This window comes from Fundulus heteroclitus, chromosome 12, assembly GCF_011125445.2.
Source record: "Fundulus heteroclitus isolate FHET01 chromosome 12, MU-UCD_Fhet_4.1, whole genome shotgun sequence".
Lineage (NCBI taxonomy): Eukaryota > Metazoa > Chordata > Actinopteri > Cyprinodontiformes > Fundulidae > Fundulus > Fundulus heteroclitus.
In genome coordinates, this window is record NC_046372.1 from 49,215,641 (window position 1) to 49,228,379 (window position 12,739).

The 12,739-nt window shown below is 35.4% G+C and overlaps 1 protein-coding gene across 3 annotated transcripts in view; it reads right to left on the minus strand.

The window, feature by feature from the left end:
- Window positions 1-9,652, minus strand: part of gtf2h2 (general transcription factor IIH, polypeptide 2) — a 57,010-nt gene extending 47,358 nt beyond the window's left edge. Inside the window, exon 1 of one of the 3 annotated variants that reach the window (XM_036144723.1) lies at window positions 9,575-9,652. The gene's annotated coding sequence lies outside the window, so the exon portion shown is untranslated. Of the gene's footprint in view, window positions 1-2,438; window positions 2,546-9,574 lie in introns of those variants that run through there. The other 2 variants (XM_036144722.1, XM_036144724.1) reach the window with 2 other exon arrangements.
- Between the last annotated feature and the right edge of the window lie 3,087 nt (window positions 9,653-12,739).

Genomic DNA, 12,739 nt, shown 5'->3' on the forward strand with positions numbered 1-12,739 from the left:
ATGTAGAGGAAGAGAAACAAAAATAGATAAAATATGAGGAATGATTAAAAGAATGAATGGGATGAAAAGAGAGCTTGGCTATCCCGTTTTAATAGATAAAGGAATTACAGCAAAAAAGAATGATGAGTAAGCTGGAATGTCAGCTAATTAGAGTTCATGAATCAGAAAATATAAGTGAAGGAAGTAGAAGAAGAAAAGTAACAATAGCAGAGAATGTAGAGATATTAAGTCAAGATGAAGACAACAATAAATTAATGAATGCAACGTTTACAAAAGCAGAGCTAAATCGACCTTTAAGGAAAACAAAGAGGACAGCTCCTTCAAAAGATCAAATATGTTATATCATAATAAGTCAACTTAGTGATCAAAGGATATTTTTGTGGAATTATATAATAGAGGCTATCATATAATTGTGTTCAAACATGTGAGTGTTTTAGTGTGGCATTGGTTGAGAGTTGTGACATACAAGACAAGCCTCAGTTGGAAATATTTGCACGGTTTGTGTCAAATGAATGTATGATCAAAGAAGAACTCCTTGATATTGTGACATTAAAAGACAGAACCCGTGGCATAGATGTGAAAGAAGCAATGATGGCTGCGTTTGCAAAAGCAAATCTCCCCATACAGAAACTAACTGCAATAGCCACGGATGGAGCGCCAGCCATGATCGGATCCGTAAACGGGCTTGTGGGGCTGTGCAAAGCTGATCAAACATTTCCCGTCTTTTGGAATTTCCACTGCATCATCCAAAGGGAGCAACTCGTGTCTAAATCATTGAATTTAAACAACGCCATGAAGCCTGTGATGGAAATCATCAACTACATCCGCACACATGCGCTTAACCACAGGCAATTCAGGAATCTCATCGTTGAGCTAGACCAAGGGCTTCCAGGTGACCTGCCGCTGCACTGCACTGTGAGGTGGCTGTCAAAAAGCAAGGTATTCTCTCGCTTCTTCGAGCTTTTGGATGCTGTGAAACTGTTCATGGAAGAGAAGGACAAGGACTATTCCGAGCTCTCAGACCTCGAGTGGATTATGGATCTGGCATTTTCAGTCGACATGCTGTGTCACTTGGAAAGACTGAACCTGACCCTGCAGGGTAAGTTAAAAATGCTGCCTGACCTGGTGCAAAGTGTGTTTGCGTTTGTCAATAAACTAAAGCTGTTCGAGGCGCATATTCAAAAGGGAGATTTAACACATTTTCATACTCTGCTAAAAGCCGGTGAGCAAGTCACCAGTCACCCGCCACCCTGAAAAAGAAAAGAGACAGATATGCAACACTGGTTGCAAACCTGCGCGAAAGCTTTGTGACCCGGTTCTGTGATCTACAACTGAAAAGACCACAGATTACATTCCTCGTCGACCCATTTTAATGCGGAGACAGACTGAAAGCACCGCTCGTCACAGATGAGGCTGCGGTTGAGTTGGAGATGATCGACCTTTGTGAGGAGGATCAACTGAAAGCTGTTTTAAGGGAAGGGACCGTTGAGTTCTGGAAAAATACCCCAACATCAAACGAGCTGCGCTTAAGATACTGTCCATGTTTGGGTCAACGTACGTCTGCGAGTCTGTGTTTTCTACCCTGAAACATGTGAAATCAAAGCATCGATCTGTTCTGACTGACACTCATTTGAAAGAATTGCTTAGAGTGGCAACAACAAAATACAAGCCAGATTTGAAGAGGATTGTTCAAGATAAGGAATGCCAGAAGTCTCACTAAGCAGCAAAGTAAGAGAAAGATGTTATTGAAAATGATTCTATTATTGTTTGTGGACTTGCTTGAACTGAGAGTTTGTGTGTGTGTGTGAGACAGTGCACAATGTTAACCGTTGAAAATTACTGATATTATCATGTTGGTGTGTTTTTTTAATTAGATCTGGCTGAGCAGAGGTCTGTGTATGTGTGAATACATGATTAAAAAATTATGTTCATGTGTACCCGTGTGTATGATGTGGCTCTTTGCAGTAACACAGAAAAAAAAAGTGGCTCTTAGTCTCTGACTAGTTGGCCATCCCTGCCAAGCTTGTCTGCTTTTTCACTGTCACTACAGAATCCAGCAGACCAGAGGTCTTCAACCCTGGTCCTCGGGACCGACTGTCCTGTATGTTTTACATGCGTCTCTGCTCCAGCACACCTGGATCAAATGATGCATGACCTCCTCAGCAGCAGTCATGGGCCTGCTAATGTCTGTTAATCACACATTTCTTCAGGGAAGGAAAACACCTAAAACATGCAGGGTAGTGGGTCCCGAGGTCGGACCAGGGTTGAAGACCTCTGCACTAGAGCACAGCTCCGACCATACGGACTAGCTGAGCTATTGCTACGGCCGACCGGGGAACCGAGCCAAAGCTCTCCGTCGTTGTCTTTAGATCCTCCACAATCATTTCTACAAAGGCCTTGTACCGCTACAGTACCGAGCTCCCGCTCTTTCAACATACCAGGCTGTGTCTGTTGTATTGTCTTGACAAATAGTAGTAGTAGTAGTAGTTCTTCTTCTTCTTCTTCCTTTTGTTTGACGTTTCCGGCCGACTGGAAAGAGTAGACCCCGCATAGACCGCTCTCGCCTATAGGCGCGGACGAGATTTAGGGGCGCCATCTTGGGGCGGTCGAGAACTCAGCTCAGTGTAATGTGTTAACCAGGTGCAGAATCAATTTAAGTCAACTATACTTGCTGATTATTGAACTAATTTTCACGTTGTTGTTTTTTTCTGAAAACTTTAAAGCTATAGCTATTATAACAAATGGTTCAGTGCAGTTAAATGTTTTTAGTGTGGTTAAAAGTAATTGAATATTCTGACAGAATTTATGTATGCTGCAAAACACAGCCACTCATACACTTTAATATTTTTTTGTTATTACTATATACAAAAACATACATACATACACACACACACACACAGGTTTTTTTTTTTTTTTTTTTTTTACAAATAACTACTGTGCTGTAAAATACTAATTTGATCATCAATACGAACTGAATGCTTCAAATTGCAGAGATCAGCACCGCCCCACCGCGACCCGAGTCATTGTATTAGAACGGGAGAAAATGAAAAATGATTATGAAAAAAATACAAAGTACAGTAGGACAAATAGTGACTCACATGTATTTCACTGCTCTTCTGACTGAGCCGCTGCATCCTGACTCCGCTCTCTAGCGTTTTTTTCTTCTAAAGCCCGCGCGGTGCAGGTGTGTTTTTTTTTTTCGGGAGAAGAACATAGTTATCTGTAGTTGTAGTTCTTCTGGGCAAAAAGAATCTTGTAAACTGACATGCTGGTGAAGATTCTCATTTTTGGAATAAACCGACATGCCACCATCGATTATGTTTGAGAACTGTAATGAACGGCTCATCAATGCAAATCCATGAAGCAGCGAGACCGTGAAACGGGAACCGCGATATAGCGAGGGTTCACTGTATAAAAGAAGAGTTCATTTGCAAAAACAGATAACTCCGTTTTTAGCCAAATAATCGAAAATGTAAGTGTGTGTGTGTGTAGGGGGGGGGGTCCTTTTAATGAAGGTGTATTTTTGAGATGCCATTATTTTGTTATGTCGCTCTTACCTGATCAAATTCATCAGGTAGGTTAGTTTGACTGGTATCACCTTAACTAAATAATAAAAAGTATGTTTTTTTTTATTTATAAAAACGGAGTTATCTGTTTTTGCAAATGAACTCTCTCTCTCTCTCTCTGTATATCTATATCTATCTATCTATCTATATCTATAGCTATATATATATATATATTAGTAGATATATATATACTATATATTATATATATCTATATCTAGATATAGTATATATATCTATATATATATATATATATATATATATATATATATATTATATATATATATATATATATATATATATATATATGCTGTTTATTCACTAATTGTCTAACTAAGCTCTGATGCTGCCTGCACGGAGCAGATGCGGTTTTGGAGAGACTAAGTCACAAAGACTTGGACGTGTAGACCTGTATCTCTCTGCCTAATTTTAGAAAAATCACATTCTAATAAAAAATATAAACGATATCTGTTCATCTTACTTGTGAAAAGTTATTCCTCGAGCCCTGACGTAAATAGTCCCTCGATTTAAACAAAAATGAGCCCCACAGTGCTAAGGCATCATTAGTGTGTTCAGCTTGAATCAGCAGGTTAGGGTAGCAAGTCGACCGCCCCAAGATGGCGGCCGTAATTCATGCGCAGCAACAGTCAATGCGGGGTCTACTCTTTATATATGTCTATGGACTGGACCATAGAGTAGACCCCGCATCGACCGCTCTCGCCTATAGGCGCTGACGAGATTTAGGAGCGCCATCTTGGGGCGGACGACATCTCTGCTCAGTGTAATGTATTAACTAGGTGCAGAATCAATTTTAGTCAACTCGCTGATTATTGAACTAATTTTCACGTTGTTTTTTTCTGAAAACTTTAAAGCTATAGCTATTATAACAAATGGTTCAGTGCATCTTAGTGTGGTTAAAAGTAATTGAATATTCTGACAGAATTTATGCATGCTGCAAAACACAGCCACTCACACACACACACACACTCTCTCTCTCTCTCTCTCTCTCTCTCTCTCTCTCTCTCTCTCTCTCTCCTCCTCTCTTCTCTCCTCCTCTTCTCCTATCTCTCTTCTCTCTCTCTCTCTCCTCTCTCTCTCTTCTCTCTCTACTCTATCTCTCTCTCTCTATCTCTCTCTCTCTCCTCTCTCTTCTCGTTCATCTCTCCTCTTCTACACCACACACACACACACACACACACACACACACATACTTTCCTCATCCTCTCTCTTTCCGTTGCATATTTAATGCATTTCATCAGAACATGATCCACATTTTCTTTTCCTCCACAACCCTCACATATATCATTATTTCTCTTCCCTAGTATATACAATTCCCAATTCCCAATTATATACAATCTGTCATAATTTTTAATTATGACAGATTTTTGAATCCTATATAATTTTCTTCCTTTCTCATCTTCATCCCATATTTTTGGCCACATTTATGTTTCTTGCTTTTTAATTATTGATTTCCCTTCCCCTTTCCCAAATGTTATCTCAACTACATTCTGCTTTCCTAAAGCCTTTTTAGCTAGCTTGTCTGCTTTTTCATTTCCTTTCACCCCTTCATGTGCCGGTACCCAACAGAACTGAACATCTATTCCACACCTATATAACCTAAACAAACTCTGATAAATTTCTAAAACAAGGTCTTTCCTATTATTTCCTCCTGAGTGAATACTTTCTATTGCAGCTTTTGAATCTGTACAAATTACCACCCTATCCGGTCTAACCTCCTCCACCCACTGTAAACTAAGAATAATTGCAACCATTTCTGCTGTGTATATCGATAACAGGTCAGTTAATCTTTTACATATACATTTATTAAACTCCGGAATGAATATCCCTATTCCCACATTTCCCTTTGAATTTTTTGAACCATCTGTGTATATTTTTAAATAACTATAATACCATTGTCTAATATATATGCTAGTTTTAACCCCGACTTCATTATGTTTCAATTCTCTTTTCATTTCATGTATTTTAAGGTCAACTTTGGTTTCTGGAATCAACCATGGTGGCACAGTACTAATTGGGTTATTTTTTGAAAATGTCTTATTATCTAACTCATATATTTTTGCCCATTTATTCACAGTCCAGCCAAAACCCTTTCTTGTAAATTTGTAATATTCCCAACAGTTCTTTATAATGCTTGTTGCTAAGTTTTCTTGACTACTACTTTTGATTCTGATCCAGTATGAAAGTGATATTTTGACCCGTCTCATTTCCAAAGGAGTTTCTCCAGCCTCTACTAAAAGAGCATTAATAGGGGTAGTCTTAGTTACTCCAGTAGCTATTCGTAATGCCCTATATTGTAATTTGTCTACTATTTGTAATGATGATTTTGCTGCTGCTCCATATACCATACATCCATAATCTATTGCTGATCTCATAAGTGCCCTGTAAATATTCAATAGTGACTGCTTATCAGCCCCCCAATCATTCCCAGCCACGGCTTTCATGAGATGTATTACTTTCTTGCATTTAGTTTCTAATTGTATGTATTTTCCGTATATGAACTATCTAACCATAATCCTTAATATTTGAATTCTGCTACTCTTTTTTTAGGTTGATCATATAATTTTATTTCTCCTATATCAATTTCTTTTATTACTGGAAATCATATAACAATATTTACTTACTGACAATTTAAATCCCCATTCATATGACCATTTTTCTATTGTATTAACAACTCTCTTTATATTTTTTACTACGTGCGAGACATTCCTTCCCCTCATCCATATGGCTCCATCATCTGCATATAGTGCTGATTTAATGCATTCATCTATATTTAAGAATATATCATTAATCATAATATTAAAAAGAACAGGACTAATTACACTCCCTTGAGGAGTGCCGTTTTCAACTTTAAAATCTCTTGAATAATTATCCCCAACTTTGACTCTAATTTTCCTATCTGCAAAGAAACTTGCTATCCAATTATACATTCTTCCACCTATTCCCATATTTCCCAACTTAATCAGTAAACCTTCCCTCCACATTGAATCATATGCTTTTTCTATATCAAAGAATACTGCTATTATCAATTCCTTATTTTTTAATCCTTTTTCTATCACATTAGTAATTCTCACTAGTGCATCCATTGTAGACCTTCCTGTTCTAAATCCACATTGATAATTACTGAATATCTGCCCCTGCTCTAAAATAAACCCTAATCTCTTTACTAATATTTTGTCCATCCATTTACATAAATGAGATGTCAATGCTATTGGTCTGTAATTATTTGGGTCTGTAGAATCTTTTCCTGGTTTATTAAATGGGAGGATTATTGCAGTTTTCCATTTCTTTGGAACGTCACCTTTTCTCCAAATTTTATTAAAAAGTTGTAGAATTAATTTTAACGTTGCTTCCGGTAATCTTCTAAACATTGCATAACAAAGATTATCATCTCCTAGAGCTGAATATCCAGTATCTTTAATAACTGTTTTTATTTCATTCATGCTTATATCTTCATCTAATGCTGATACAGATCTATCTTTCTTTTTGTATATATCATTAAATTCGTTGAGTTTTTGTTCTTTTTGATTCCTATGTATATTTCCTAGGTGCTCCCCACTATGCACTGCTGCAAATGCCTCACCCAAAATGTCTGCCTTATCTTTATTTAACACCACTACTTCTTGACCGCTAACCAATGCTGGAATTCTAACTTGATTTCTTTTCCCACACATCTTCTTGAACATTGACCAAACATATTGTAGTTGAACTTCTGCTCCTATAGATGAACAATAATTTCTCCATGTTTCCTTCTTAGCCTCTTTAATTATTTTACGAGCCTCTGCCCTTTTCTTCTTATATTTATATTTATTTCGTTCTTTAATCACTCTGCTACAATCCTTATTCCACCATGGCACAATTTTTGTCTTTCCTTTAATAATTGCTTTTGGAATACTTAATTTCTGCAGCATTTAGTATATGATCCGTTACCTGTTTAGTGCACTCATCTATATTTCCTTTTAATGTCACTAAATGACTAGTTTGCTCACATACTATTCTAAACATTTGCCATTTTGCTTTACCAAAGCACCATCTTGTTATTTTGATTTTATTTAGTCTAAATAAATTGTCTTTAATAATTGTGCTAACAGGAAAGTGATCACTTCCTATTGTAGACTCTCCCCTCACACCCCACTCACAAGAACTTACTATCGAACTTGATACTAATGTTAGGTCAAGACATGATATATTTCCTTTATATATATCAATTCTTGTTCCCTGTCCATTATTAAGACACACCAGTGACCTTTCATCCATCATTTCTTCCACTATTTTACCATTATTGTCAGTCTGTCTGCTTCCCCATAGGCAGACAGACTGACAATGTGTGCATTAAAATCCCCACACCAAACTTCTCTTCTAGTTATTGATCCTGAAATGTTATTAAATACCTCACTTTCTAACCTTTTACATGGATTATAATAGTTGAGAATCCTAATATTACCAATTTTTTTTAAATTATATAATCCTACACTTACACATTCATACTGACCAGGTACTTGATATTCTTTATATGCCAATCCATCTTTAATGAAAGTTGCACAACCTCCTCCATTACTATTGTTACTCCTATCTCTTCTGACTGAACTGTAACCGGGAATTTTAAAATCTAAAGATGGTTTTAACCAGGTTTCCTGAATACAAATAACATCTGGAACTGTTTCTAATTCATGTACATATTTTTTAAGTTCTTGACCATTTACTATGAGACTTCTAGCATTCCATTGTAGAATATGAATGACCATTTTTTTTTAATCCTTTTCTTGATCATTTCCAGCTGAACTCAGAAGTTTATGAATTTGATCTGCTTGGCTCTCTTTCATGTCCAGAAACCGTCCTGCTGCTTCTACAATCGTTTTGATTTTATCACTTTTCTTTTTCATTTGCACTGTAACATTAATAATGTGACAAATAAATGCCACAAAATTATCTTTTTTCACCATCATTGTATTCTCATCTACATTACATTTGTGCTTATATGCATTACTTTCAGCTGTTGAACTAACAATGATTTGCTTCTGTTTTCTTTGTGAATCATTATTTTCCTGATTTAAATCTCCTTGATTAATTTCTTTATTTCCCAAATTATTTGTACTTTCTTTTCTAACTTTCCTTAATGCCTCAGCATATGAAACCTTCTCTGTTATTTTTATTCTTTGTGCTTGCCTTGCTTATCTTTGTACTGTACACCCTCCATATGCTGCACTATGTTCTCCTCCACAGTTACAACATTTAACTTTGGCATCTTTATCACACTTTCCATACTCATCCGACCCTCCACATCTTGCACACCTTATTTTCCCTTTGCACTCCTTTGCTACTTGACCCATTCTCTGACAAACAAAACACCTTATTGGATTAGGAATGTATTCTCTCACCCTGAAATGTATGTATCCTATCTGTACAGATTCCGGTACAACATCCTCAAACTGCAATATTATTGTCTTTAACAACTTCGTCTCTTTTGTTTTTTATCCTTGTTACTTCAATAACTTTGCCTCCTTTTATTTCTTGTTTGATTTCTTCAACTGTCATGTCTAATGGAACTCCTGAAATTACTCCTCTTAATCTTGCAGCTGCACCAGGGATGAATGTTTTGACTCTTTCACCTACCAAGGTTGTCATTTTGAGAATCTGTTCTTATTGTTTTTTGCTAGTAGCAAAAATTAATATCTTTCGGTTGTTCATTATCCTGGCTGAACTGATTCGCCCAATTTCTTTCTCTATTGCTTAGGTTAGTTTTATCAGATGAAGATGTCCTCCCTCTTGTTTAAACTCGACGGTGACTTTCCACTCCTCTTCCCCATTTCCTCGCTCTCCCTGTACTTGTTTTTCCAGACTTGTGATTGTTTTTGTTTTTTTACTTCTTTCTCCTAGAAGACCTAGACATCATCCATTCCATTTCTTCTCCACTATTTCCACCTGATGTGGAAGCCATAAAGTTACATTCAATGTACAGTTTATGCAATCCGCCAAAAATAATCAACTCCTACCGACTTTCACTCTGCTCTCAATCCTCCTCTCAAAACCTCCGCCACTGGCCTCTTCTTCTTCTTCTTTTCTATTATGGCGGATCACAAGCAACTTTAAAGTGCATACCGCCACCTACTGTACATGAGTGTGTAGTAGCGTTACTTCACATCTATTAGATTCTATTTTTTAATTTTGTATTCTTAAGATAAATAAACAATGCTTTCCTTAATTTATGAATATCTGTTATGTTTCCTTCATTTCCTAATATACCTTTAAGATTCCATTCATGCCCTATACTTCTAACTATTCTCTTGAAATTCTTCCCTTTCAAGTTTATATGACTTACAGTTCATCAGTATGTGTTCTACATTTTCCTTTTCTCCACATCTCTCAGATTTATCACTATTCCTTCCTATTAAATAAAGCATGTCATTTAAGTAGGTATGACCTATTCTTAATCTACTAATTAGTATTTCTTCTCTTCTGTTTCTTTCATTAATGCTTCGAATTCGAACTGGCTTTTGCACTTCATATAATCTTCTTCCTTTGTTATCTTCATTCCATATTTTTTGCCATTCCTCCATTTCTTTACTTTTAATAAGTGATTTCCCTTCCCCTTTCCCAAAAGGAATTGAAATTGTTATTTCCCCCTCCAAAGCCCTTTTAGCTAATTTATCTGCCTTTTCATTGCCTTTTACTCCTTCATGTGCTGGTACCCAACAAAACCAAACATCTATGCCACCCCTATATAATCTAAATAAAATATGATGAATTTCTAATACCAAATCTTTTTTATTATTTCCTTCTCCCTTAATACTTTCCACTACTGCTTTAGAATCTGTGCACACAACCACCCTGATTGGTCGAATCTCCTCCACCCATTGCAAGCTTAATATAACTGCCACCATTTCTGCTGTAAAAACCGACAATTGATCTGATATTCTTTTATAAATACATTTTTTAAACTCTGGAACATATATTCCTATTCCCACATATCCTTTTAAATTCTTATAATAATTACCTTAAAATTTATACAGATGGTTCTATGTAGTTCTTAAATAAATATCAGTTTTTATCCCTATTTCATTTAAATTCCAATTATTTTTTATTGTATTAATTTGCAAATCTACATTAACCTCTGGTATTAGCCATGGAGGAATAACGCTAATTGGGTTAAATTGAGCTGTTTCCTTGTTTTCTAATCCATACTTTTTAATCCATTTCCTAACCATCCATCCAAATCCATTACTTTGGAACTTCACAAATTCCCAACAATTTTGTATAATAGTTGAATTCACATGATTATCTATATTACTTTTAATTTTCATCCAATATGCTAAAGCTAATTTAATTCTCCTCATTTCCAGTGGAGTTTCCCCATTTTCAATTAAGAGAGCATTAATAGGTGTTGTTTTTATTGCTCCTGTACATATACGTAAAGCTCTACACTGTATTCTTTCTATTTTTTGTAATGATGTTTTAGCTGCTGCTCCATATATAATACTGCCATAATCTATTATTGTTCTCACGAGAGCCCTGTATATGCTTAATAATGACTGTTTATCTGCCCCCCCAATTATTTCCAGCCACAGCCTTTAACAGATTAATAACTTTTTTACACTTGGTTTCTAAGTTATCTATATGTGTTTTCCATGAGTAAGAACTGTCCAACCATACACCTAGATATTTATATTCTGTTACTCTTTCTAAAGTCTGTCCATACAATGTTATTGTTTCTATATTAATATTTCTCTTCTTTGTGACAACCATATAACAAGACTTGCTTGCTGATAATTTGAAACCCCATTCATAAGACCATTTTTCTACTTTACTAATTGCTTTTTTAATATTTTCTACCTCATATTTAATATTTTTCCCTTTCATCCATATGGCCCCATCATCTGCATACAGTGCAGATTTTATACATTTATCAGTATCATAGAAAATATCATTGATCATAATATTAAATAAAATTGGACTAATTACACTACCTTGAGGTATTCCATTTTCAACATTATATTCATTTGAATAATCATTCCCAATTTTTACTCATATTTTTCTATCTAGTAGAAAATTTGCTATCCAATTATACATTCTCCCACCTATTCCCATCTGTTTCATTTTTATAAGTAATCCTTCTTTCCATAGTGAGTCATATGTTTTTTCTATGTCAAAAAATACTATAATCATTATTTCCTTCATTTTTAAAGCTTTCTCTATGTCATTGCTGACTCTAATTAGAGCATCCATTGTTGATCTTCCTGTTCTGAATCCACATTGATATTCATTAATTTAACTATTCTTCTCAAGAAAGTATCCTAATCTATTAACCATTATTTTCTCCATCCATTTACTTAAATGAGAAGTAAGAGCTATTGGTCTGTAATTATTTGGACAGGTAGAGTCTTTACCTGGCTTATTAAATGGTAAGATTATTGCCCTTTTCCAACTATTTGGTATTGATCCTTCTTTCCATATTTTATTAAATAATTCTAATATTAATTTCAGTGTTATTTCCGGAATCTGTCGAAACATAGCGTAGCATAATTGGTCCTCCCCTGGAGCTGAATATCCTGTCCCTTTCAATACTGTTTTTATTTCTTTTATGGTTATATTCATATCTAATGTCATATATTTTTGACATTTTTCTAGTAAGTCTTTATGATTTTCAAGTTTTTGGATCATCTGCCTTCTATGAATATCTGTCAAGTGATCACCACTATGAACTGCCGCAAATGTCTCTCCTAATAACTCTGCCTTATCTTTATTTATAACCAATACCTCCTGTCCTCTGACTAAGGATGGAATATTAACATTGGTCTTTTTCCCTGTCATTTTTCTAAACATTGACCACACATTCTTTATATTTATTTCTGCACCTATTGATGAACAATATTCTCTCCACGTTTTCTTTTTTGCATCCTGTATAGTTTTCCGAGCTTTTGCTCTTTTCCTTTTATAATCAATAAGGTTTTCGACTGTTAGATTTTTCTGTAGTATTTTAAAAGCTTTATTACAATCTTTAATTGTTTTACTACATTCATTATTCCACCAAGGAACTACTTTCTTCTGACCTTTCACTTTTATTTTTGGTATGCTGTAAGTTGCAGCATTTATAATATGTTCTATTATTTGATTTGTACACTCTTCAATATTACCTTCTAATGTTACTATATGTCTTGTTT